This window comes from Aphelocoma coerulescens, chromosome 1A, assembly GCF_041296385.1.
Source record: "Aphelocoma coerulescens isolate FSJ_1873_10779 chromosome 1A, UR_Acoe_1.0, whole genome shotgun sequence".
In the NCBI taxonomy this organism is placed as follows: Eukaryota; Metazoa; Chordata; class Aves; order Passeriformes; family Corvidae; genus Aphelocoma; species Aphelocoma coerulescens.
Genome location: NC_091014.1, coordinates 53,488,345 through 53,513,025, shown reverse-complemented (window position 1 = coordinate 53,513,025; position 24,681 = coordinate 53,488,345). Strand labels below are relative to the sequence as shown.

General features: G+C 44.9%; 1 protein-coding gene across 7 annotated transcripts in view; it reads left to right on the top strand.

The window, feature by feature from the left end:
• The window catches only part of CACNA1I (calcium voltage-gated channel subunit alpha1 I), a 149,502-nt gene that overhangs the window by 32,972 nt on the left and 91,849 nt on the right, over positions 1-24,681 (top strand). The window contains exon 1 of one of the 7 annotated variants that reach the window (XM_069002737.1): positions 11,276-11,298. The exons of the other annotated variants lie outside the window; for them this stretch is intronic. The gene's annotated coding sequence lies outside the window, so the exon portion shown is untranslated. Of the gene's footprint in view, positions 1-11,275; positions 11,299-24,681 lie in introns of those variants that run through there. 7 annotated transcript variants of the gene reach the window in all.

Here is a 24,681-nt window from a genome sequence, read left to right as displayed (position 1 = left end):
GTATCTTTTGGCTCTGGGGATTTCTTTGTCTTTTTTCGAACGATGTCACCTGGAATAGCTGCTTCTGCTGTCTCGAGCCTAAATTTGCATTTAATTGTAAAATGAATTTGCATTTCACAGATTTTTTCGAAATCTCTGTGGCTTGGGTTAAGGTTAAATCAGCTTTCCACATGAGTCTGTGACTTGCTCAGTCCTTTTGTATTCTGTGTATGAGCCTAATCTCTTCACTAAAGAACCATATTTTCTCAGACTGACATATTTGAGCTTTAAGTCTGTCATATGCATCTACTGATTCATCTTTCCATTGATGAAGAATAAAGGAGGCAGGTCCCACACCAGTACCTCTCTGCATGAAAGAGGCTCCTTGCCTTGACATCTGTCTGTGCCCTGTGCCTTGTTTTGTCATCCTCCCCTTCATCTGAAAGCTCTGCGTGCCTGCTTTGCTGGGAGCCTGCTGCAAGGAGGGATTGCATTGCCTGCTCTTAAAGGCTGCAGAGGAACAGCCACCCTCTCCACCCTAATTTCACATTGCTGCCTCAAATGCTGTTGCTGCTTGGTGGTTTGTGGTGGAGGGGGGAGGTATCACCTCTCTTTTTCCCTTTGTGTAGCACCTGGGACACAGGCCCTGACTAGACCAGGGCATGTAAGCACTGCAGTCATGCAGACAATTAGTAGTGCTAATTCCAAGGTCTCAGGCAGCAGAGGAACATGCTGGATCTGGATGGCTGGGCAAAGAAAGGCTTTATTTTGTGACAAGGAATATGTAGAAACTTCGAGTCTATCCTGGGTACAATCAGCACAGCTTTTTTGCAGTGGTGACAGCTTCTCTTTAATCTTGTGTGGGCTCTTGGCGCTTCTGACCTGTGCCTTGGGAGGAGCTAATTCATTTTAGCCTGCTCATAGTCTTTTCTGTGTGCTGTCCCCAAAACTGGTGCTCTCCTCTCCTCTTGTCAGGGTGTCTCCAAATGAGGTTTGCACCTTTTGCAGGGGGCAGCCCAGGGCTGTAGGGGGGATGCTGGTCTCTTGATGCTAGATGGTCTCTATATGGGATGGGCTCCTCTAGCCCTATGTTATCTCTGCCCAGACCTCATCTCTGGCCTGTCACTGCCTGCAGCTCTCTCCCTGCTGCCACCTCCCGCCTCAGTGGCCAAGGATACGCACCCGACCTGGCACACCTTGACTACCTGGTCTTGTCGAGTGGCCTCCAGTGGTAATGGGGGGACATGCCCAGAGCAGCAGAAATGGTTTCCAGTATCTGGGTGAGATCATTTCTTTTCCTACAGAAAAATTCAATACATCCCTTCCCCCTTCTTGTCTTCTTGGCTCCCCATTTTTTTTTACTTTACAGTTGTTTACATTTTCCCCTTTCAGTCCATGTCCTCTTTTAAAAGGAGCTGAAAAAAATGACCTCATAAAACCTTTGCTCATAATTGTCAAAGCTGTCTTGACACAGAGGCACAGAGGCCTGATTAAAGGGGGAAAAAACAAATGGTGTTCTGGTTCATATGAGAAACAAAATTATTTTCTTTTCCTTCTTTTTATAAGCTTGTGTGAAATGAAAAGAGGGAAAGGTAAAATAGAAGAGTTTAAATTCTGCACCAGGGAAGATCTTGGTGTGTTCTGTCCCTGTGCACAGTGTATAATTAAACCCAAAATAGAGCAGTGAACTGAGGGAGGGAGGTGGGCTAGAGGACCAAGCAGAGAGGGGGCAGGGTTACTCACTTCAGAAGCATGATCCAAAAATAAGTCTCTATTTCTTTCCTGCTTTGTTTGATAAATGGGCTTGGTCTCATTTGATACCATTTCTGGTTTGCTCTCTTTCCATCTTCGTCTGCCCCCATTCTCTCTGCTATGTCACCATGGGATGCAATGTCCCCAGCTCATGCTGGATCTGCTGTGCCAGAGATGCACCTGCAATGAAGGAGACTGGCAGCTGTCTGGGAAGCACTGGGGAGTGATGGGCTCCAGGAACTCAATCTGTTGATTGTAGCTTGTAGCTTTGTCTAATATGTCTTCTAATTACCTCAGTGGTTTTGGCTTTGTGGTGTCTCCCCTTCCCCCCAGACTGGAGCCTTTTTCCCTTGGTCCAAATATATCTCTGTAACTCTTCTTAGATCCACTGCACCCCCATGACTTTTACCACCTTTACATACTTTGCTTCTGTGCCTTATTTAGCTTTGATTTCTCTTTACTTTTTTCCCTTTTCCTCTTTGTTCTGTTTACACATTTTCCTGCTTCTTCTACCTCTTTTTCCTCCTATTTATGCTCTCAGCTTTATTTTTCTCTCATTGCATTGCATTTTTCTAGGGCATCACACTTACAATATAGCCACGAGGTAAAGGCCAACGGGCTTGCGAAGGAAACTGCTTTGCAAGAAAGTGAGAAATTCAGGTTAATTGGATGGAATCAGGTCAAAATTTAGTTAATCTTTGAGTGGGTGGGTGTGTTAGCACAAGGCTGTGTATGCATGCCCAGTCTAGGGGCTGATTCAGGCATATTCGTTTCCAACTTTGTATGAATATGCACATTCCCTCAGAGACTGGGAGAGTGATGTGCATCTGGGGAAAGCGACAGCAATACAAAAGTGACATCTCTTCATGTCATAGCAGAGAAACTTCTTCCTTCTCTGGCAAGAGAAAAGGCTGTCAAATTGTAGAGTAAGGGTAGCTGTAGAGCTGTAACATAATAAACAAGAGTAAGAGATCAAATAGTGCATCCATCCTCAGGAAAGCATCTCTGTGTAGAGGGCAGAGGGGCATTGCCTTTATATGTAGGATGAAGAGAGGGAAGATTCCCTCAGATATGTCTATTGATTTTTGTGTGTGTGATTAAGGAGCAGGTTTAGTTTTTCAGAGCTGTCCCATTTTATTTAGCTACTGAGATGTCCGCTATATTTGAATGTCTGGATGGGATTAAAAGTTAAGGCAATTGGTGCTGTAGTTCTGAGGGGCCTAAAAAAAATTGAATCCTTCAGACTGGAAGGGTTGTCAGGGTCCTCAGGAGTCCAACCTCCTGCTCAAAGCAAGGTCAGGATTGAACTTAGGCTGGGCTGCTCAGGGCTTTGTCCAACTGAATTTTGAAAACCTCAGAGTATGGAGTCTGCACCACCCCTCTGGGCAATGGCTGCAATAGCTGTTCTAAGTAGGGAAGACTCTCTTGCTTCCATTTCATTTAAAAGCTATTGTTTCCTTTTCTCCTGCTATGTACTGCAGTAAAAAGCCTGGCTCCATCTCTTCTTTAGACTGGAAAAAGGGCTCTCAAATCTGTTCAGGCTGAACAAGCCCCAGTCTCTCAGCCTCTCCTTGCAAGGCAAGTCCTTCAGCCCCCTGAGGCCCTTGGTGGCCCTAGACTGAACCTGATCCAGTTTGTCAACCATTTTCTTGTGCTAACAGATCCAGAGCTGATCCAAGTACCCATGTATGGTCTAGCAAGTGTACAGTATGAAGGGAAATAAACACTTCTCTTAACCTACTGGTGAAAGTCCCGAGAACACAGTCTTATATGCTCTTTGTTAGCTGCCTCTGCTGCTGGGGCAGAACATGTACTTCTTTTGTTGCTTTAAAGCCAGCTGTCTGATTTGGCCAGTGCAGCATCTGAGTGGGCATCGCCCTGCTTGGCAGCTGACTGTCCCCCATCAAGCCCCTAAAGGTAAAGAATATGGATCATCATTTCTGCTATGAATTTGGTATGTGGTATAGACAGTCTGCTGGGAGTGGTAAGGGCTCTGAAGGTAAGGTGGAGCTGCTGACCTTGTAATCATAAATAAAAGGATGATTTGATACTGGGTGGAAGCTATTGCAAAGGGAACTGCTGCTTAAAAAAGAAAAACCTTGCTTCTTTTAGGGGAAAACAAACAAAATTCCCCACTTCTCTTATTAATTTGGAAATAGTGACATTCTGGCTTCTATCATTAAGTAGCATTAAATAAGGCCAGTTAGAAGCAAAGCACTTCGAGTTTCTATGGCCAGGTACTCCTATGGCTGAACGTGTGCTGCCAGGTGCTGCTAAAACACTGGAGTCTTGTTTAGGTCTGCAGGGTAGCTATCATGCTGTCCATCTGTCACACAGGAGGGCAGTTTAAATAAATTCAGTTCTCCTGCAGTCTTAGGCCTCGCTGAGAGCGGTAAAGGGCAGAGAACACATCTGCAAAAGTGGTGCTCCACTGATCTAGGCTCTGATGTGCACTCTAAATTCTGAGTCCCATTGTGGTGTGACAGATCTTTGTCCTTCACACAGGGGATGCTTGTCTTCATGCAAGCAGGTGTCCTCACCTGTGTGGCTTGGCGTGACCACTGAGCTGTGGGTTCATGAAAATATAGCCTGTGATAGATGTTCAAAACCTCTTTTACTTCCAGTGCTGGTTTTGACTGTGCAGTTATGGGCTAGAATTATTCACTTGTACATCTTTGCATCTCTGTAGCTGAAATATAATATTAATGAATTAAAGGGCAATTCCAAAGCAATTTGAATATTCAGAAATACGGTAGAAAATTGGCAAAAGGAATAACAGATAATTTATAGGGAGAAGCCATTCAGAACTGTAATCTGAGTCCCCTTTCTTTTGAATTTTGTTATAAATCATTCATGATTAGGGTCTGTAGGAGGATGCTTGAAATTGGAGATGTAGGAAACTTCTAGGAAGCTGGAAAGAGTGCACTGTCCTGATGTAACCTCAAATTTAATAGAAACCTTGCTTCATACATGTTCTGTCCACACTTGGGGGAATCTTCAATGGAGAAAAGGACTTAATGTTGTAAGAGGAAGGACCCCAGTAATTCATCAGCTGGTCCAACCAGTGGCCCATGAACAATGAGCATTCATGTGCTTCAAGTGATTTCCCGTTTAGGGTCTATGTCAGGGCAGGGTTTGGATGACGAGAGTGCTGCTGCACAAGTCGTGGCTTTGGGCAGGGGCAGGAGGTGGATTGGGGTGAATCAGACGCCCTCCCTCAGCAGTGTGAGTACGTGGTGGCTCTCGGCTGTCTGATGTGGTTGGTTGCCACAGGAGCTCGGAGGTTGTCCATCTCCATGTGGCAAAGGAGACACCCACTCCATGTCCTGTTGATGCTTAAGGAGAGTCCCTTATCCAGGATTGAGGTGACTTTGTGTCAAGGTGGGAGCTAAGATTTAGTCCTTGAGGAGTGGAGCCCTGATACTTTCTGTGCCCGCCCCCGTAGGACTCTTAAGCCCCCAAGGAAGGTGGCAAAGCGCACAGGCAGAAAGGTGGATGTGAGCTGCATCGATGAGGGACTCTGTCCCTTTTATCCTGGAGCTATGCAAAGGCAGCCCACAGGCCCCTGGCTGAAACTCTTTCAAACATCTTTATCTGTAGCATGCTAAATGCTCGTGATTAGTTTTAATTCCAGCTATTTTCAGCTATTAAAGTGCTGCTTTCCTTGCATGGCCTCGTGCTTTTAATTAGCCAAAGCAAACCCATGTGCTACAAAATCCCTTCCTTCATCCAAAAGGAGGAGAGTTCTATAATTTCTGCCACAGGTCCTCTTTCAGACACGCAAAACAGGATCCAGTAGCTCCCCCCAAGCTGGCAGGAGCCTGCACTGCTGCGGACTGTTTCCCTAGCATAGGAAGAGAGGGATGGAAGACCCCTTTTGCTCCATGTATCTGTTCCATGGCGATTGCTGCCTGGGATGGTGGGGACTGGGATCTGTGATACACACGTGCCATGTCCCTGGGCTGCTGGCTGCTGAGTGGCACGTGCAGCATCATGAGGCAGTGCCCACCTCTGCTCTAGTCCAGGTCCCCTCACAGACCCCCCACCTGCTGCTCCTGCAGGCGCCCTCTTTCCTCCTTTCTCCTCTGCTGTAAGCACATATTTTCAGATAAGTGATACAATATCATCTTATTTTGTGTGCTATCTACTGTGCTAGCTGTATTCTCTGAACACAATAGCACAAATTACTTTACATAACAGAAGTAGGGAATTCAATAATAGCAACAGTAGAGGGAAGGGAGAAGTGAACCACTGAAAAAAAACAAGAGAGATGTTTCCAGCTATGAGCTTTAATACACACAGGAGTTAAATTCAATGCAAGGTTGATTTTTGTGGGCCAGTCATGAAACAACTGAAACACCTCAATAGGGAGTGAGATGGGGGGAAATCCCTGTTTCTCCTGAAATGCAGTGAAGATAGGGACATGGAGAATGGCCTTAGGATAGATGGGTACTCAATCTGCAAGAGCTGTCAGTGTATCTCCTCCTAAATTGCATGGCGTGACCATGGTCATGGCTTTATTTTACACTCCCCATTTCAAATTTTTTCCATTTTTCCCCCCTCTTTGAGATGGTGATCAGCACTGCATATAATAATCTGAGTGTGATTCCAGCCCTGAATTATAGAGGGCTCAGCACAGTCTTTGTATTGCTTCATCCTGTTCCTCCTGTGTTCTGACATCGTGGTTGTTTTATTTTTTTTATTTTTGCCACAGCTGCACAGTAAGCTGAGCTCAGCATTCAGCTGTTCCTATTGCCATCTAGATTCCTTTCTTTGGTAAGAGAGTTATTTCATAAATTTGAAAGATGTGTGAATAATATACAGTTTTCTCCTCTTTAGAGGTATTATTTGCATTTAGCAACATTGAATATAACTTATTATCACAGTCTATTTGCTTAAGTCTCACTCAGGTTCTTCCCTATTCCTTTCGGTCTTGGCTGCCTCAAATAACTTGGCGTTGTCTGCAATTTTGTCACTTGCTGTGTGTTCTCATTTCCAGCTAAGTGTGTTTAAGCAAAATGTGACACAGCCTAGAAATGAGTCTTTATCTCTCACAAAATTCACTGCCATAGTAAGGATTTTAACACCAATGCGGTACAAACATTGACCAATTTTATTCATTCACTAGCTTGTCATGTTTGAATTATTCAGGGAGTGATAAGACACTATTTTCTTTAATGTGTATTAAAAAAAAAAAAAAAGTAGTTTGCCACAGCATATTCTTCCAGATGTTTAGATACTATGCTTTTAAAACTTATTTTATTCCAGTTGTGGGGCCTAACTTGAAAAGTCCCTTATATAGAGGTTTCTGGATTGGCTTCTGAGATGCTTTCCAAATGCAAAGTGTGGCCTACTAATTCCCCAATTTGGTTTATGTTACTGAATGTTTAAGTGATGGAGTTGCCTCATACTGCAAGTAATTTAGAGATCATTGGTGTAATATTTGGTAGTGCAGCTTTTGGATTTAGTGTGTTGGTTTGTTCCTGACCTGCTTCTCCTCTTGGTCCCTCAATCTCCAGGAGTGTTGTTTCACTTTTAGTGCAGAAAAGGATGGAAAAGAGGCCAGAGACAAAACTTTTAAAAGGGGAAATTTAAACTAGTTTCTTCTAAATGAATTGGAGATTAATGAATCTATTCAAGAACAAGAAAGATGATAGCTTTTCCTTGTACAACATGAAAAATAAGAGTGATATTGGGGGCATGGTCGAGTGAAGTGGGACTTGAGGCAAAATAGGGAAATGGGTCAGGATAAGAGGAAATGAAAGTGTGGATGAAGGTTGCAGTGAAGGGAGACTCAGGAAAACTGTAATGATGGTTAATTAGGCTTCTCCCTAAATAACTGTTGCCATCTGTACATCTGAAAGCCATTCAGATGAACAGCACATGTTTGGAGAGTCCTACAGGTAATAAAGGTAAGTAAATTAGATATGAAGTTACAAATCAAAGTAGCAGAAGAAAAGTTCATCGCAATTTTGAATGCTATCACCACTGTTATTTTTAGCTCTGTTTCCTAGGGAAATGGAGATGATCAGTGCCCCCCTGTAAGAACCTTTAGGCTGATTTTAGTCTCAGGTGGTTGGATGGAGGAGTGCAGTCCTACTAATGCCCTCACCCAAGGAAGGATGGGCAGAGCAGAGACGTTGTCTGTTCTGCTTGATCCACCGGCTGCTGAAAGGCAGGGACCTGGGCAAGCAGCCTGCTGTGCCAGATGGCCAAACAGCACCCACGCAGCGCAGGAGCAGCTGTGGTGGCTGCCAACACTTGCCATGCTGGGAGGGCACACTGTGCTGAGTAGGGTGCCCTGGTGGGAACAAGGAACGGACCTAGGCGTGGTGGGAAACTGTTGATGTTGGAAACATAGGGAGGAAGTAAAACATTGTGGTGTGATGCAGAGTGCATAGAGTTGGAGGAGAAGTTAACCTGAGATGTGCTGGTAGGTGGGCAGACCTGGAGAGGATGAAGAGATTAGTTTTGTGAGCAGCAGAACTAATGATGCCTCATGTTTGCAACCCTCTCTCCCTGCAGTAGGAAGGATCACCCTGGGGAGCACTGGCACAGGGACCTGTTCCTGAAGAGGGGACTTCTGGAGGTTAAAGACAAAAACTGTAAAAGCTTAAATTCTGTAGTTCAGAGCACCTTGCTCTTACTGTTACGTGGGAGGATCGGGAACTGGTTGTGGTAGACCTCATGTAAACATAGGAAGACAAAATGGTCCCTGCTCTAAAGAGTTTTAGATGTACAGCAAGAAATCACATTGTAGAGCTGGCATGCAGTCCTCCTTTTTCCTGTGTGATTGCAGTTGTTACACGTTGAGTACTCTAAGTTCTGGGAGGGATTTTGGGAAGAGCAAAATAGGAAAAGCAGTGAAAGAGAAAGCAAGGGAAATGCCAAAGGATCTGGATAGATTTTTTTTTTTTCCCTTTCCTCTAGCAGGAAAGAATTGAAAGTTCCAATTTTGTGTTGTTCGACTTAGCAACAAGTCAATGGGGAGCCTGGAAGGAGTTTACAACAGGAAAAGTTTGTGCCCCAGGAATGAAGAGGATTTACTTTAAGGCTGTAGAAATGCTGGAGGCTTTTGGAGGAGGAAAGGGACAAAATATTTTGAGTGTTTGAAAGAGCTCTACGCGTGTGAAGGTGTTAGGCTGATGACTGCCTCATTGTGGCTTGTGGCACTTGCAACCCAGCTCAAACACACTGGAAACTGTGTTGCTAGGATCCTTCAAGTTGGAGCCCAGGGAAGAGGCCTTGCTGCTGCACATCTCTGACACTGCTGACTTGCATCTTAGTGCTGAGATGAGCATGGTGCTAATAACAACAAGGTCATGGGTTTGATCCCTGTATGGGCTACTCACTTAAGGGTTGGACTTGATGATCTTTGCGGGTCCCTTCCAACTCAGAACATTCTGTGATTTCTAGGGAGAGAAGCATCAGCTCAAGCACAAAATTAAGAGAAGGAATATGCCAATTACCAGTCAGTCAGACTGGAAGCCCTATCACTGCTTCCTTGGCTCTATCCCAACCCCACAAGCCTTAGCGGTGTTCTAGACTTCACTGGCTGCCATCATTAGGAGTGATAAAGTCTGGAAGCGCTTCCATCCATGATGGCAGCAGTTCCCAGGTATTGCTGCAGTCCAGGAGAGAGCACACGAAGTTTTCTTTTTTAAAAGGGGATCAGAAGGCCACAGCAAGGAAGAGTCTGTATGGAGACAGCACTACAGAGAAGGTGTTACCTACAGTCAGAAAACCAGGTGTATCACAAATAAGGGGAAGCTGGACAGGAACAAGAGATGCCAATGGTGAATTCCAGGAGGATGGAGGAGCTCAGCATAGAAGGCTGTGCTAAGGTCAAAGAGAATGAGCCAGGAGAAAAGCTCATGGTTTTCTCTGCAAAGATGAAGATGAGATCATTAGCTATCCCAGGCAGTTCCAGTGCTCTGACTCTGTCAGAGCCTGATCTAAAAACAGGCTGGGTCTATGCTGTGTATAAAAATGAGAGGTGGCATTTCCCTCCCCCCCGCCACTTTCCTGAGAAGAGGGAGGGCTGCAAAGTGAGATATGTCAGGGCAAAGGTGGAAATGTGCAGGAATAAAAGTAGTGACATCTAGCAAGGTGGCAGGAGAGTAATGGAAGAGAAGAAATTTGGAATTGTTACAGTGGGGCAAGGAAGTAGGTGGGAGGTGGAAGGAGTGGGAAGTGATGCAAGAGGAAAAAGAGATGAGGAATACCCTGAGGGATGTGAGAAGGAATAAATAATATCCTGGGAGCAGTGAAAAGCAGCAGCAGGCAGGGAGTGATGTTACTGAGATTTAGACCAATCTTACATTGAAAGGAAGCAACATGCTATAGTTGCTCATAATACATGTGTGTAAGCTTCAGTCCTGCATGCATACACCTTTTCAACGATAAGGAAATGAGTAGCAAATTAATTAGGAATTGGGAGCATTGTTCTCATTGTCTGGCAATCCGTAAAGAAAAGATGGTCAAGTGCCATGACTGAAAAGGAGCTGGAAGCTCAGAGAAGGCTTGGGCATTTGGCAGTCAGGCTAACTGAGCTAGATAAAGCAATGCAAAAAAAATTTGGCTGGGAAGAAAACTACTTATCCTGAAACTGGCTTGTGTCACTTCAGCAGTTCTCAGTGCAATACCATATTGTAGCTGCATTTTCTTTGGACACTGAGCTAAGCAAATATTCCTCTGCCTGTTTATCTTACAGAAAAAACTGATGTGGAGAGGGATAAGGATGTTGGGCCTGTGTGGTGCTGGACTGAGTCTGACATGCTGGTCTGGCCTCTCTCTGACAGTGATTGGTGGGGAAGGTGGCAAGTGCCTGACTGTGTCTGAAAGGAATCTCTACCTTCTCGGCTGTCAACTAGCATGAATCGTAGCAGTTGTACTAACACAAACAATTGTTTCTATAAACTGAAAATGGGATGTTAGGCAGGGTTTGCTTGGCCTGATCTGTGAAGGTCTGACTCAAAATGATGAGAGGAAACTGATCCTGGAAGTGGAAAAAGATCCAAATGAGCATCACAGAAGTTAATGCTGATGCCCACTTTATCGGCTGTGACTAGTAGCTGCCCTTTACTTGCTTCATTCTCTGGCTCAGAGGTTCCTTTTCTGCATATGACTCCAATATGCTCAGGCACTTCAAAAAATCAAGCAGTAAATGTGATTGCTTTGATTATAAATGTCATCCAGCTTGGATGAAAAAGGAATGGCTGAGCTGGTGTAGTACATAACTGCTGGTGATTAACCACAGCAGGGAGCACCTCACAAAAAGGTGTCCGGACCTTGCTGCAGGCAAGTGTGGATTTATCCCCTGTGTATGGGTTAGAGATGGATGTAAGTGATGAGGCTTTGAGTCTCTAGTAATGATTACTCTGCATACGGATTTATTTTCCTATGAATTGATTGGTTCTGTATTGAGTGATGTGGGGATCCGGGTCTTGCTGCCTTCTGTGGCAGAGTTCTGCTGTTTAATCATATATTGAAATTGGGAGGAGAGGAGGGAGAGCAGCACAGTATTTCATTTCTGCCAGGTTGGATTTGCCATCTTCTAATGACTGTGTATCCTCTTGGCCCAGTGCTGGGAGCACAGAATTTCACCAGTTATTGGTTTTATTATTTTATGCACTTCTATAAATTTTTTCTGTTCAGATGAGCTCAGGACCAAAAGGGATGGCTGGAGTTGCCTTATCAGGCACCCTGCAATCATGAGCCCCTGTGCTAAGTCCAGAATGAGCTGCCAAAAATGTACTCTCACACGTCAGAGGCTGTGAAATATTTTTGTATGCTTTACAGCAGATGTAGGACCAATGCAATAGCAGATCAAAAATCTCCAACAGTAATATACTGTGGTGACAGCCCTGCCTGGCAGGAATCAAGGGTATTGCTAATGCAGTTGGTGCTTGCAGTAGGGAAGAGGATTTCCTTGGTAAAAGGGACCAGAAACCAATGCAAAGTTTCCCCTGCTTGGAGACGACAGTGTTCCCAGGCTGTCCATCGATTCTCTCACCTTTCTCTGAACCCTCTCAAGTTCTGCAAAAACTGTTGCAGCCTGAGATAGCCAGTCCTGCATTTTATCTGTGTCCTTCCTCTTCCAAGCCCTTTTGCAGCTGGGCACATTTCTGATGGCACTGTGTTTGGCTGGGCAGTGCTGAGTTGGGTGCAGGGACACCAGCTCCCGTGCATAGGCTGTTGCCTCTCAAAATCCTGTGAGAGGACTTGGAGCAGCTTTAACGTGGGTTTTCCAGGATAATCAATTTCTTTTAACTGACAGTGTCACTTATCATTGTGTTGGCCATCTGCCTTGCTTTGATTAAGTTCTCAGTTCAACATCCAAGAATTCTCTCTGGTCTTGAGAGGCTGTTTTGAATTCCCCAAAATAACCTGTATCCTCTGCAGACTCTGTGACCCCACCAAGAGCTCTCTTCCCACATCATTTATATATTATTTAAACCATCTGTACAGCACTTTCTTCCTCTACGCTGAATTAATGTCCTTCTGAATGACTCCCGTTGTGCTCTAAACAGTCTTCTAAAATCTAGAGTCATTTGTATATCTCTTCATTCACTACCTCTTCCTAGGACACTGAACTTAATTACGTTGTAAACCCTTTTACTTAAGGGCTCAGATATTGTCACTTCTTGATTTAGTTCCTGCATGTTGCTGAAAATTAAGTCAGGAATTGCTGCTTTTGCTTGTGGGCGCTTGAATTATCTGTTCCAAGAAGCAATTGTTTAAAGAGCAGAGGAGCTGTTGTGTTCTTTGTGCCAGCTTACAGGTGAATTCCCCCATCTTAATTTTCTATAAATTGTGTGTTCTTTCAAAACTGCACACCCAGCTGTCTTTAGCTACAGCCCTGATGATAGATGTGCAGCATGGGATTATAAATGCACTGCAGCTCCCGGGGTTGTGAATTCATGCAGAGTTGATGGAATGATCTTCTGCACATACTTTTCCCCCTTAAGAGTTTTAAGGTTTTCTGAATTAACTCCACTGAGGTATTGAAAAGACTACATTATTCCTTCAACCCTTTGGCTTGAACCCACTTTTCTATATAACTTGCAGCCAGGTATTATAATATCTCATTTGCTTTTTAGTGTTCCACCAAGTTTCTGTCATTCATAGTGTATTAGTCATCATCCATTGCCAGGATATCTAGTTCACCTTAAAATCAGCCCGTTTTGAGATGTTTAAAGCCAGGCTTGAAGGGGAGAGAGGGGAGTAAAAGTACAAAAAAAAAAAAAAAAAGAAAAAGAAAAAGAGAGGTAGTTGTAGAAATGCTAATGTCAAACCTTCCTCCCTTGTTTAAGTCTGGGTAAGGTGTTATTTGATCGGTCTTTCCTGCTTCTGTCTCCTCTGACAATGCAAGAGCTGCTGAGGGAATGTGATTGATTTCTGGGCTTGGATTTGCTGACTAAATGGTTTGTTTCTTTATCTGCTGTAATGAAAACAAGCAAATTGGAGTCAGCAGGTGAGAAAGGGCTGTCAGTAATTCCCCTTACTTCACCCTGCTGTGTAAACCTGATAGGTTTAAGGGGTTGAGGGCTATGGGGCTTTGCTCCGTGTCCCTACTACCGTAATGTACCATGCTGGGAGCAGGGCTGCCAGCTCCAGGGTATGGAAAATTAAAGCCATCTCCTGCCCCATCCCACCACTGTCCTTCAGGATTGGCCCTTCCCTGAAGGGGGAGGGTGGGCACTGCACAGCAGCCAAGCCCAGTTTGGAAAACAGGATTGTGGACCCTAGGGAATGGGGTACCTTCCTCCAGGGAGGGGAGGCAGGGAGCATACCCCATAGACTCTGAGATTATGCCAGTCCTTCACGGTAGGGCTCTGCAGGGAAGAGGCTGAGGGGACCTCCCACAGATTAATCTGGTTAAACTGTTCTTCACAGGGCAGATAATCTCTGTGTCAGCATTTGTGAGTTCAGACCCACTGATGAAAGCTACTCTGCAGCCAGCTGGGAGCTGGATAAATAGGGCAGATACTGCTGAACGTAATGGATTTCAGCACTCTGTACAAACATTTGAAAGTCAAAAAAAAAAAAAGGAGCCCAGTGGAGAAAAAGGGGCCAAAATTGCATGTTTGAAACACTGAGACGTGTGTAGTGTCTCAGATGAACACTGGGGACAGCATGAGAATTCCCGATGGTACTTCTGGAGAATTTTGCCCTGGAACTGGGTTCAGTTGGAAATTGCTGATTCAGAGAAATCAGCATAAATTTACTGTCACCCTTCTGCCCCCTGGAAATGATGCACATGTTTTAATCAGCTCAACGTATTTCCTTTGGCTTTATATGTTAATGTAAAAGTCAACATGGTAATGGTGATAGACAAAACCCTGAGGTCAAAACAAATGTACTTCAAACAAGTCAAAGCAAAATGTATTCTTGAATATATTGTTTCAGGCCATTGCAAATTAAGATGACACAGGCTTATGGCACATGATGTTTGACTTCCAGCAACCTATTAGGAATCTGTGGCCTTAATGTCCAAACAAATGCTCAATAAGGTTCAGTTTGCTTTTCTTATTTTTAACCGAGTTCAGTTTTAATAACGGCTGTGGGGCTGACAGCTCTGAACAACGATGCATTAATGCGACTCACATCTTTAAAGCTTGACGTGTCCTGGCAACTCCTCCCCCTGTTTCTGAAGCTATCTTTTATCTTCTTTTTTTTTTTTCTTTCAAAGCTTCTAATGTTTCCTAGGTAGACGTGAACTACATCTATCAAAGCCCCAGTTTAGCTGCGAGGTGGATGGTGGGGTCTGCAACACAGCCCATGTGGTTTCCCACACATTCCTGGCTCCAAGCCCACCCCTTGTGCAGGCTCGGAGGGTTTGTAGCATGCTCAGGCTGCCTGTGACAGCCCATCCAGACTGCACAAATGAGAAGAGGCAGTGCAGGGCTGAGAGAGCAGCGCCTGGGCTGGCACAGGAACTTTCTGCGGTGACCAGGGTTTGCAGGAGGGGTAAAGATGAAGCGTAGAAAGGACAGTGGCTTTCAGATCCGTGTTCCACCCACCTGTCCAAGACATGTGATATGCTTTCAGGTGGTTTTGGATTGGAGTCTGCTTGCGAGCTCACCTTAGAACAGGCACAACCCTGCAGGAAACAAGGAAGGGATGAGTCCCCAAGGCTTCCTGCTTGTCCTCCTGCCATCTCTGCAGGAGTGAGAAGGCAGAGGGGTGAGCGTTCCTCGTCCTCCTTGCTCTTTTGTTGGCTGCTGTTTCTAAGAACGGGTGAGCAAGCAAGGGCCGGTGTTGGAAACCAGGCAGGAGACCGGGCTGTTGCCTTCCCCCTCCATCACAGCATATGGAGGAAGGGCTGAGAGATGGGGCCAGACATACCAGGGGTCCTTGCTGGGCATAAGCAAAGGTGTATCTCACCAGAGATCATGGCAGCATGAGCCTTGTTCCCATAGAGCAGAGCCTGTAGTACCCTGCTCCTGTATCCTCCCCAATGCTGGAGCAATGTGGGGCAGCTGGGGGAAAGCAGAATACGAGCTCCCGTCCAGAGCTGGAGTGCTGTGAGGAAAGGAGCAAGTAATGGAAATTGAAATGCAAATTCTTTTTCTGAGTGTAGAAAAGGCCCCCATAAATCAGGAGTGATAAGAACACAAAGACACCATCAGGATGCATTTGCACAATCAAGGGATGTTTCATATATCTGAGAGAACCAAGGCACAACCTCCGCTCCTGAAATAAACCAAATCCATTTTTTTCTCATCAGTGAAGCAGTCTCTGAAATTCCCTGTTTGAAGAGCAACAGAAAAACAAAAAGAAGATTTGAGCTAAATTTTACTCAGATGAGGCATGTTTTCTAATCCAGACAGGAAAATATTTGTTTTAAAGGGTCAGTGAAAAATAAACAGTTCCTCTCTCCCTACACATCCAGCAACATGATGGGGATCTGCAATTTTTTTTCCTCTAGATTTGATCATTGTCAAATAAATGGTACAGCTGCTGAGAACCTTGATGATATAATTGTGTAGTCTAGAAACAGAGTAACCTCATGGCAAAGGAAGAGAGCAGAAATGCTTGAACAGAAACCCTGTACACAGAACACCAGAAAAAGGAGCCTGGGAGCATAGAGAGCTTTTTCCAAGGCTTGAAGCTAAAACTGTAGCTAAATGTTTCACTAGCTTGTGCATGGGGCGAGGCAAACTGGAGGTGCTGCTATGGGAAGAGGTGGAAGTTTTAATCTGAAATCAGAAGTGACAGAGCTGAGTGGTTGGATTTGGTCAAGGAAGCCCTGCCCTGGATTTTAGCTTCACTCTTCATCATTCTGTCACAAGCCCCAAATCCATCTGTCTTTTGCTATAGTAGCTGACAAAACCTCTGTGCCTCACCATCTTCCAAGTTAGACTTGAGACTGGCCTTTCAGGCTTACTGACTGGCTTTCCTAATAGACAGTGTGTGCTGGGCATTTCTCTACTTCCACTTAAAGATTCCTGAGGAGCCTAGCTCCCATGGGTGAGATATCTTTATCCCAGCCTTGCTGTGAGGAAGTTTTCTGTGCAGTTTTCAGTGAGTGTGTTAAATCCAGGTTAAATCTGCCCAGTGCTATCTCTGCATTGCAGAAAATGTGATTAGATATGTGCAAGTGGTCTCATAAATCAACTGTAACACATTTGTGCTCTGCTTTTGACCACAATTGTGTGGTCCTGTCCCGCATGTAGTGTTGGGTCACCCCGGCAAGACTGAAGCAGTTGCCATCTTCTGTTCCCCTGGTTCAAGGCCAGAATGGATGAGGCCCTGAGCAACCTGATCTAGTGGGTGGTATCCCTGCCCACAGTGGCTGGAACTAGAGGGTTTTAAGGTGCCTTCCAAACTAACCAATCAACTAAGACATGATTCTATGTTGATGTGTTAAATGGGTGTAGAGCTCCACAGACTGATGGAGTTACAGGCTATTCCTGCCCAATGTACCAATATAGGACCCTTCTGAAAAGCCTTTGCATGCTAAGCACTGTAGTTGTCCCAGTTTGTATTTCCTTCAGCTGAGCCATCATCCTCTGCTATTGCAGCTGTAGAATGGGGATTAGGCAGACAGGCTTTACTGACGTGATTTGTACTGGGTTAAAACTTACAATTGAGTTGTGCAGGTTCTGTGTTAATAAAACCTTTCCATTACACCACCACATGCTCTTAAGCACATTAGAAAGCGGCTGCATTGTGAAGGGCTTGGGGAATTTAGATCTGTTTTCCTGCAGCTGTTTTTCTGTCCCTGCCAGGGTTAGGTGCATAATGTGCCATTAGCTTCCATCTGCTAGGGCTGGAAAGAACCATCTCTGTTTCTAAAAGATAGCCCATGATAAACTTCCCCAATGCTAAACTGCTTCTATTACTTTTTTGAGCCATTTCACAACTAGAAGAGAAGCAGGAGAATTGCAAGAATGTGGGAGGCTCCTTCCCATGGAAGGGTGATTCTCCCTGGATCAGGGACAAAACTGGTTGCGTTTCCATAGGAATGCCATGTGTTTCATGGGTTCCTGCTCTCCTCTGCCTTGGTTGCTTTATCCCAGTCTTGTGCTGTGTCTCACCAGCCTGCTGGTGGAACTGTCAGTGAGCTCTGGGGTGAGAAACGAGAAGCAAAAACTTCACCCAGAGTGGTCACAGTGTCTGGGCAAAAAGGGAATTTTAGTGTGCTACTCTTGCTCCAAATAGAAGCAGACAAACCTGTACATGCATATCCATGCTGCTCCCTCATGCTGTAAGAAAATAAGCATGGATTCCCAATTCAGGGGCTATTGAGTTTAGAAGTGAGGTAGCCATGATTTGATGGGATCTAGGAAGGGGAGATGGCTGTCTAACCCTAATGCAAGTTGTCAAAGTCTTAGCTGTGTTTGGAGAAGTTCTCTGTGCTCTGGACTTACAGGTGGCTGCTTTACTCAGGACCCTGTCTGTGAGGATGGAGGGCTTTGCTGGCTTCAGTGGCTTTGTTTTGGACCTTGATGGTGGTAGCTACAGGAGAAGGTGCTAGAGGATCACAGCAATTACTTATTTTCAGTGCAATGAGGAGAGAGAATAATGATTGCTTATTTCTCAGTTTCTTTTAAATTAAGAAAAAAATTCTTTTAAATTAATTGAAAAAAAGTTAAGGAGTTCTCAAACATGGGAAGAAAAGGCCTTCTTGAGAGAGACTATGTTTTCAAATAGGTATGAACAGTTTAAAAGAAAGGACTTTGACAATTTAAAAATAAGTGCATCAAACGTGTCATCAAAAAGCCTGGACATTCTATGTGAAGAAACAAATCACTTGATAGACCATCAAATCACCTGAATGTACATGCCTTCCCCGTGAAAGACCTGTATCAGCTGATGCTTGTTCTATGGATGGGGCCCTAATCCTCGTGTATGTTACATATGCATAGGCATACTTGCTTTGAAAAGCTGTAATGCAGCAGCCAGTAATGGGGCCAACATTAGTCTATCATTTCTTTTTTATCCACCTTCAAACAAAATCCTATCAGGCAGCATCCGGGAAACTGAAAGGAAGCTTGTCAGAGGAAAATTGTGACTACTAACAGGAGAGGAAAGTATCAGGTGTGTGTATGGAGTCTTTGTGGAAATGGCCTTAAAGCATGGAGAGAGACAGGACCACTAAAAGCTTTGTACATGACAGTGCAGCCTGATGTGACAACTGTCATTTAGAAACTTGTGGCTCTGTGAGGCTGAAAAGTTTTTTTTGAAGTGTTGCTAAAGCTAATTATCCTGGAGAAATGAAGCTCAACTTAAACAAAGAAAAAATTATAATATGGGTCACTGTGCACAAAATATTAGTGAAAATTTGATTTTCCTTTGTATCCTCCTCCCCAATTTTAGTGGCAGGTGGGTGGGAAGAGTGCAGAGTGAGGGAGAGTGGTGTGGGTAAAATTGCTTTATCAGCCTGGTGCAGCATGCGGGGCTTTGAGTGGGTGTCTGGCTCCAGACCTGGCACACTGTGACTGCCCTGGCCCCCAGCACCGCCTGGCAAAGGTGCCTGTGGGGCTGCAGAACCTCAGCCATCTTGCTGTTAGCTGGGGATTTGTCATCCTCCCTGATGGCAGAGGGGTGGAGAGTAGAGCTGGCTTTAGGGACAGGCTGTTCTTTCTGTGAAAGATGGGCGCTCTTTTGCGGTCGCTCTTGGAGATTTACTGTGGGTGCACAGTGGCTGTCTCCTCCCTGTGTGCCAAGTCTGTCTTTACTATCCTGACCTATGCTCTGGTTTTTCTTTTCCTTCCACTCACTGTCATAAATAATCTGAAAGCTCTTTAAATGCAGTGCAGTTAAGTGGGTGCTCCAAGCGTGCCTGAGAGGAGGCTGTGCTGTGCATGCTGTGCAGGTGCTGACGCCTCCTGCCTCAGCCCCCTGCCGTAGGAGCAGGTATGGCAGCTCCTCGTCCAGAAAAAAACGGTGGTGCAGGGGGGGTTTCTCCTTTCTCAAAGTGGTGTTATGGCAGGGCTGTCTCTTCTTTTCCTCGCTGATAAATGGTGACTACATCTGCTTGAGGGAAAATGTTTTTGACCCTTACCTGCTCAGACTGAACCAAACACGCCTCCTGCACAGCATCCCATGGGGATGGGCACTGTATATCCTGGCAGCAAAATGAATGAGTGCTTGGGGCACAGGTCAGTGTCAGGCATATAAGAATCTGTAGGAAGTAAGTCTTGAAATATAAGGGTAGATTATGAGTAAGGAGCCTAAATTTCTGTGGTAGTTTTTCCTAGTACACCTCTGACTCCATGTCTGATTGTATCTGGGCAGGAAGAATCATTCTCAGATGAACAAAAAGATTGCGTAGAGGAGATGAATTTTGTTAAGTCACTGCTAGATGTGTTCGAGAAAGGATACTGCATGTAGGGTTTGAAAAGTAAATTTGCAAAAGTTGATGGGCCTTCCAGATGTAGGTATCCTGAGCCTAGTAGTAGATGGTATGTTATCTCAGAGAACAGCACATGAATCCACTGCTCCTGATGGGTTCTTTGGCAGGGTTGTACAGGGCACGAAGCAGCCATCCTAATCCACCAAGAACTAATTTATCTCATATTCTGGTCCCTGGTGCTCCTCATTGACAATGTCTCATCTTGCTGAGCTGGGCAGGTTACCAATAATTTTGTGACTCTCTTTTCCTTGGCCATCTGCTGATCCAGGGGCTGAAATGTCTGCATCGTGCCGCAGCCTTCCCTGCAGTGGACCTTTGCAGGCTGCTGAGACCCTATGGGAGCCCTGTCCTCTGGTTAGGGAAAGATGGCTGGGTTTTGTACTCTGCTCACCAACATTTTGTACTAGCTATCTCCCAGCTAAACAATCATCTTTATTCCATCCTCATGGTAAAGTCACTTGATTGTGAAAAGTGAAAGGGAAGTGTTGCAAGTGTTCTGTGAAAGTGATGTTGTTAGGTATCATAGAATGGTTTGGGTTGGAAGAGACTTTATGGATCATCTTGTTCCAACTCCTCTGCCAAGGGCAGGGACACCTTTCACAAGACCAGGTTGCTCAGAGGCCCATTCAGTCTGACCTTGAACAATCCCAGGAAAGGGACTACTTCTTTGGGCAACCATTTTCAGTGCCTCACCACCCTCAATGGAATCATACAATGGTTTGGGTTGGAAGGGACCTTTAAAATCATCTTGTTGCAAACCCCCCTGCCATGGGCAGGGATGCCTTTGCAGTGGCAGTATTGAATGAGTGTGTCCTATGGAGAGGAGGCAGGAATGTGAGGGTAGCTGACTAGTGCAGGTAATGGAACCTGCATGGCACAGGGGAAATGCACATGATCCCTTGGTGCTCCGAAATTAATGTGACAGAAGATGGATGTCGGTGAGATAGTGAAGAGTAATCCAATAAAGAAGCACCTCCTACAGAGTCAGACAGAATGGGGGGTGGTTGTTAAAAGTTAAAACCAAAAGGCTCATAAGAGACTCTGAAAAGAGAAAAGGAAATACTTGGCATGGCTAGAAAGCAAGGATGGGGTAATGGGCTAGGCTATCACTGGTGTGTCCAAAACGAAGTGAGATTAATGCACAGTGAAAATTTCTGACTGGAAACAGTACAGGGAAAAATAAGTTAGACTGTAAATAAGAGGAAGAAACATGTATTTCCAGAGGCTGTCAAAAACTCTAGAATAAATAGCGTGTGAAGTTGAATCTATATGAAAACAAATAGGTCACAGGAATACAAATGTGGTACCAGTCCTAAATCTGAATAGGGGCAATGAATACAACAGGCAGAAAGACATCAAAGAGGCAGTAGAGCTATGCTGTGCTGATTGATGGAGGCTTTAGCTAGGCTGCCCCATTAGCAACATACTGTGTAGGAGCTGCCTTTTACAGAGATGGTTGTTCTGCAGTCAGTTGTGTTGGTAACTTGTGCTTATAGAGCGTACTTCTATTAAAGGAACCTGGAGTGCCCTTGGACGGTAGCAAATTCCTTGGCAGATTGGAAAAGAGAGAGATGTGGGGGTGTTAAACTGGATTTAGTGTTACACTATCACAACTATGGGCTGAATTTTATCTTGAGGTCCCAGTGAAGGTATCAGTGGAAGATGGAGGTAGAGAGCATATGTCTTCTGGCTCTTGCCTGTTCATCCACTGCACGCCTGAACAGCCAGAAACCTCTCTGGATGCAGGGAGCCCAGTATTTATGACAATCTATATTATCATAAGGCAGTACATTAGTTGCCTCTACAAGTGGAACTTGGACACTGCTCCCATTATTCTGAGGAAAGAGTTTTGGGAAAATAATTTTCCCTGTGAGCACTGTCCTCATCAAATGCAGTGGTAGTGGAGATAGAGAATGATCTTAGGTCAGAGATCCTGAAGAACAATTTGGGAGACTCTTGCTCAGTTCCCAGCTGTGCCCCATGTCTCCTGTCTGCCCTTGGGTAAATGCATTCATTTCTCTGTGCTCTTGCTTCTTGTGTGCAAAGCGGAGATCATAATGCATCGTTAGCCTGTCCTGTTCAGTTAGATTAAAAACCCTTTGGAGCAGGCAGCATGTTCTACCGCATGTTTATGTAACATTTTGCATAATTTGATCTTGGCTAGCATCATCTAGGACACGTGGAGATACCTCATAAATAATACTAATAATATTTTAATATTGTTAATGCTTAGCACATTCACAGCATTTAACCTCCCCCTAAAACAGCACTCAGCACTGTCGACATCGCAGTGATTGAGCATGAGTCATGTTGGCTCCTTTCCCTGGCATGGTGCAGTCTGTCAACTAGCCAGAAAACTGAGGCCTTTAGTGAACATGTACTGGGTGTCAGGAACACCTGGATCTTAATGCAGCCCTAGCAGTAACTTATTGTGTCATTGCTGGGTAATGTTGTTTGTTTGGGTTTTTTTTTTTAAGTGAACTCTGGTCTTTGGCCATCTGACTTGAGATAGTGGGAGCCAGAGGCTTTGGAGGCTTAGAGCATCATTAATCCTGTTGGCTCTGTTAGAAATTAAAAGTATTACACACTCCTGAAAACCAGTCTCTAAGAAGCTCATGCATTGGAAAACTCAAACCAGGGGACACTTAAAAAACCCTGCTCCTCTTCTGACTGCTTTCTTTTCAGTAACAAAAGGGAAGCATTCATGTACCTTAGAGGTAGATGTGGAATTTAGTGAAAGTTCACATGGTGTCTTGAAGGAAAGTACTAGACGATTCATATAACCTCATTTTCACTGACTGCTCTTTGTTTCAGGGTGTAAGGGTAGGGATGGAAAAGAGACCAGATGTACTAGGAGAGTGCTGACACATCTGCTCACCCACCACAGGCTCTCTTCTCCTCCTAAGATGAGAAGCTTAAATACTGAGAATCTTTCCCGCCCTTCACAGTTACCCTTGTCACACAGACACATCAGGACCTTCCTTTTCAGGGTGCATCCATAGCCCACCTGTGCCCTCAAGGAGGTTCCAGCAGCTGCTGTGAGCCTGTGTGCTGGCTGAAGCTCCTGGCTTCCAGTTATCTGCTGAGACAGATTGGCTCAGTCATTTGCAGGCTTTTCTCCAGGCACACGTCCTGCAGGACATCAGTGCCAAATCTTCCAGAATACCCTCTGGGAATCAGGGTAGAGTGGCCAGCTACAAACCTTCAAAAAAGTTAAGAAGTGTGAGAAGAAAAAGGAGTGTTCAAAATAGGGGGTGGTGACAATTTAAACTCTGACAATTATGTTTTAATTACAGCCAATAATGAAACAAACAACAGGAGCTCATACCCAGCTCTCTGTTATTGCCCTGCATTTTGCCTAGACTGTATGCAATTTCTTCTGAGTGACTTTACCTGAGCACTCCCTACACTTCTGAATTAATCTTTATTTACTTTGCTGCAAGGATTTGTCACCACGGTTTTTTTTTTTTCTGTACTGAAGCACTCGTCAGAAAAGCCTGCTAAGCTAAGCACCAAGCATAGGATTTAGTGATGCTCCAGCCACTGAAAACATCACGCCACTGGGAGAAGAGAGAAAGGATAAAGTCACTCTGCCTTTCTTTCTGCCTCTCCGATCTAGGACTTCTGCTGGAGACGGAGTACCCTCTAAGATAATTTAGCCTTGGAAACTGGCTGTCTGGAGGAGCAAGGTGCTCACTTCCACATCCTTCACCAGGTGATGTGCTGGGGTACAAGATACTGCCCTGAAACCCACAGAGAAGAGCCCCTGTGCAGAAGGGCATACACACCTTTTAAAACTGTGAGAAAGTCCATAATCTGCCTTTTGTATTTTCATTGTCGTCATCATCACATTCCTGCAAGGCAAGATGACCTTTCATTAAAGGTGCCCTGCACTACCTTCAGACATATTTGATATGTACATCCCTCTAAGCTCAGCTTGAACTTGTGTGGCCTTTGAGAGGGATAGGTGGGAAGCTGCAAATAATGGAAAAAGCAGTCTTTAACATCTGAAAACTACTATGGTCTAGAAAGACAGCAATGCTGAACAAAGAGACCAGTGCAAGGAAAAGGAACAGGAGCACACTTATTGTTTGGTGGGGTTTAGCCCTTTGGTGCGGGTGAGGTTTCTTCTACCCTATTTCCTCTCCAGGGAAATGGCTTCTTATTCAAAGACAGAGGTTTCCTTCATTCCTTTGTATTTGCTGTAAAGTTCAGCACCCAGGACCCAAATCTGTCTGTCCTTCACGTGTCTGTGCCTCCAGCCTGGGGGAGGTGATTCCCAGCTCAAGCCTGGGCAGCTGCATAGCAGCACCTGCTTCAGGAGGTTCATTGGAATATCCTCTCCATGTCCCACAGATGGTTTCCCAAAGCCCACTGAACCTAAAACCCACAACAAAAGGACAAACCCTACACCCATCCATAAACAAACCTGACAACATTAGGAGCAGTAAGGAGGCATAAAAGTAAGGCTTTCCTTTTTAGAATTCCTCTTCCCTGCCCTCCCAAATCTCTCATCGCTAGTTCTTTCCCTTTCTTGAAACTGAGTCACACGAACACTGCTCTTATGGTGCTGTATTTATTTAGTGGTTGTGTCTAGTGGGCCCGCCCGAGATAAGGACTCTATTCAAACCCATCATGACATGAAGGCAAAAGAAGGGACTGCAGCACTGCCAAATATGGCAGGACTGTTGCATCAGTTTGACAGGTGCTGAGGAACACTTACACAATTTTGGATGAAGCTGCTGGGTGACAGGGCAATGAAGCACAGAAGCAGAGGGAGGACTGGGAGATTTTTTTTTCCTTTCCCCTTACAAAACTCCATTCTCATACTTTAGAAGGAAATTTCCACCAAGTAAGATATTGACCACAGCCAGATTACATCTGATAAAAAGTCAACACCCAACCCAACTCCCATGGTTCAGGCTCTGGTTAGAGAACTCCACCAGCCTCTCTGATCATGTCACTTCCTGGAATCATGGACGATGGGGCACTGTATCAGAAAATTCAGCTACACTCGAAAATTCATATTTTGTCACTCTGGAGCACATTACTGATTGAAATCACTTCTGGACTGCAAATACCTT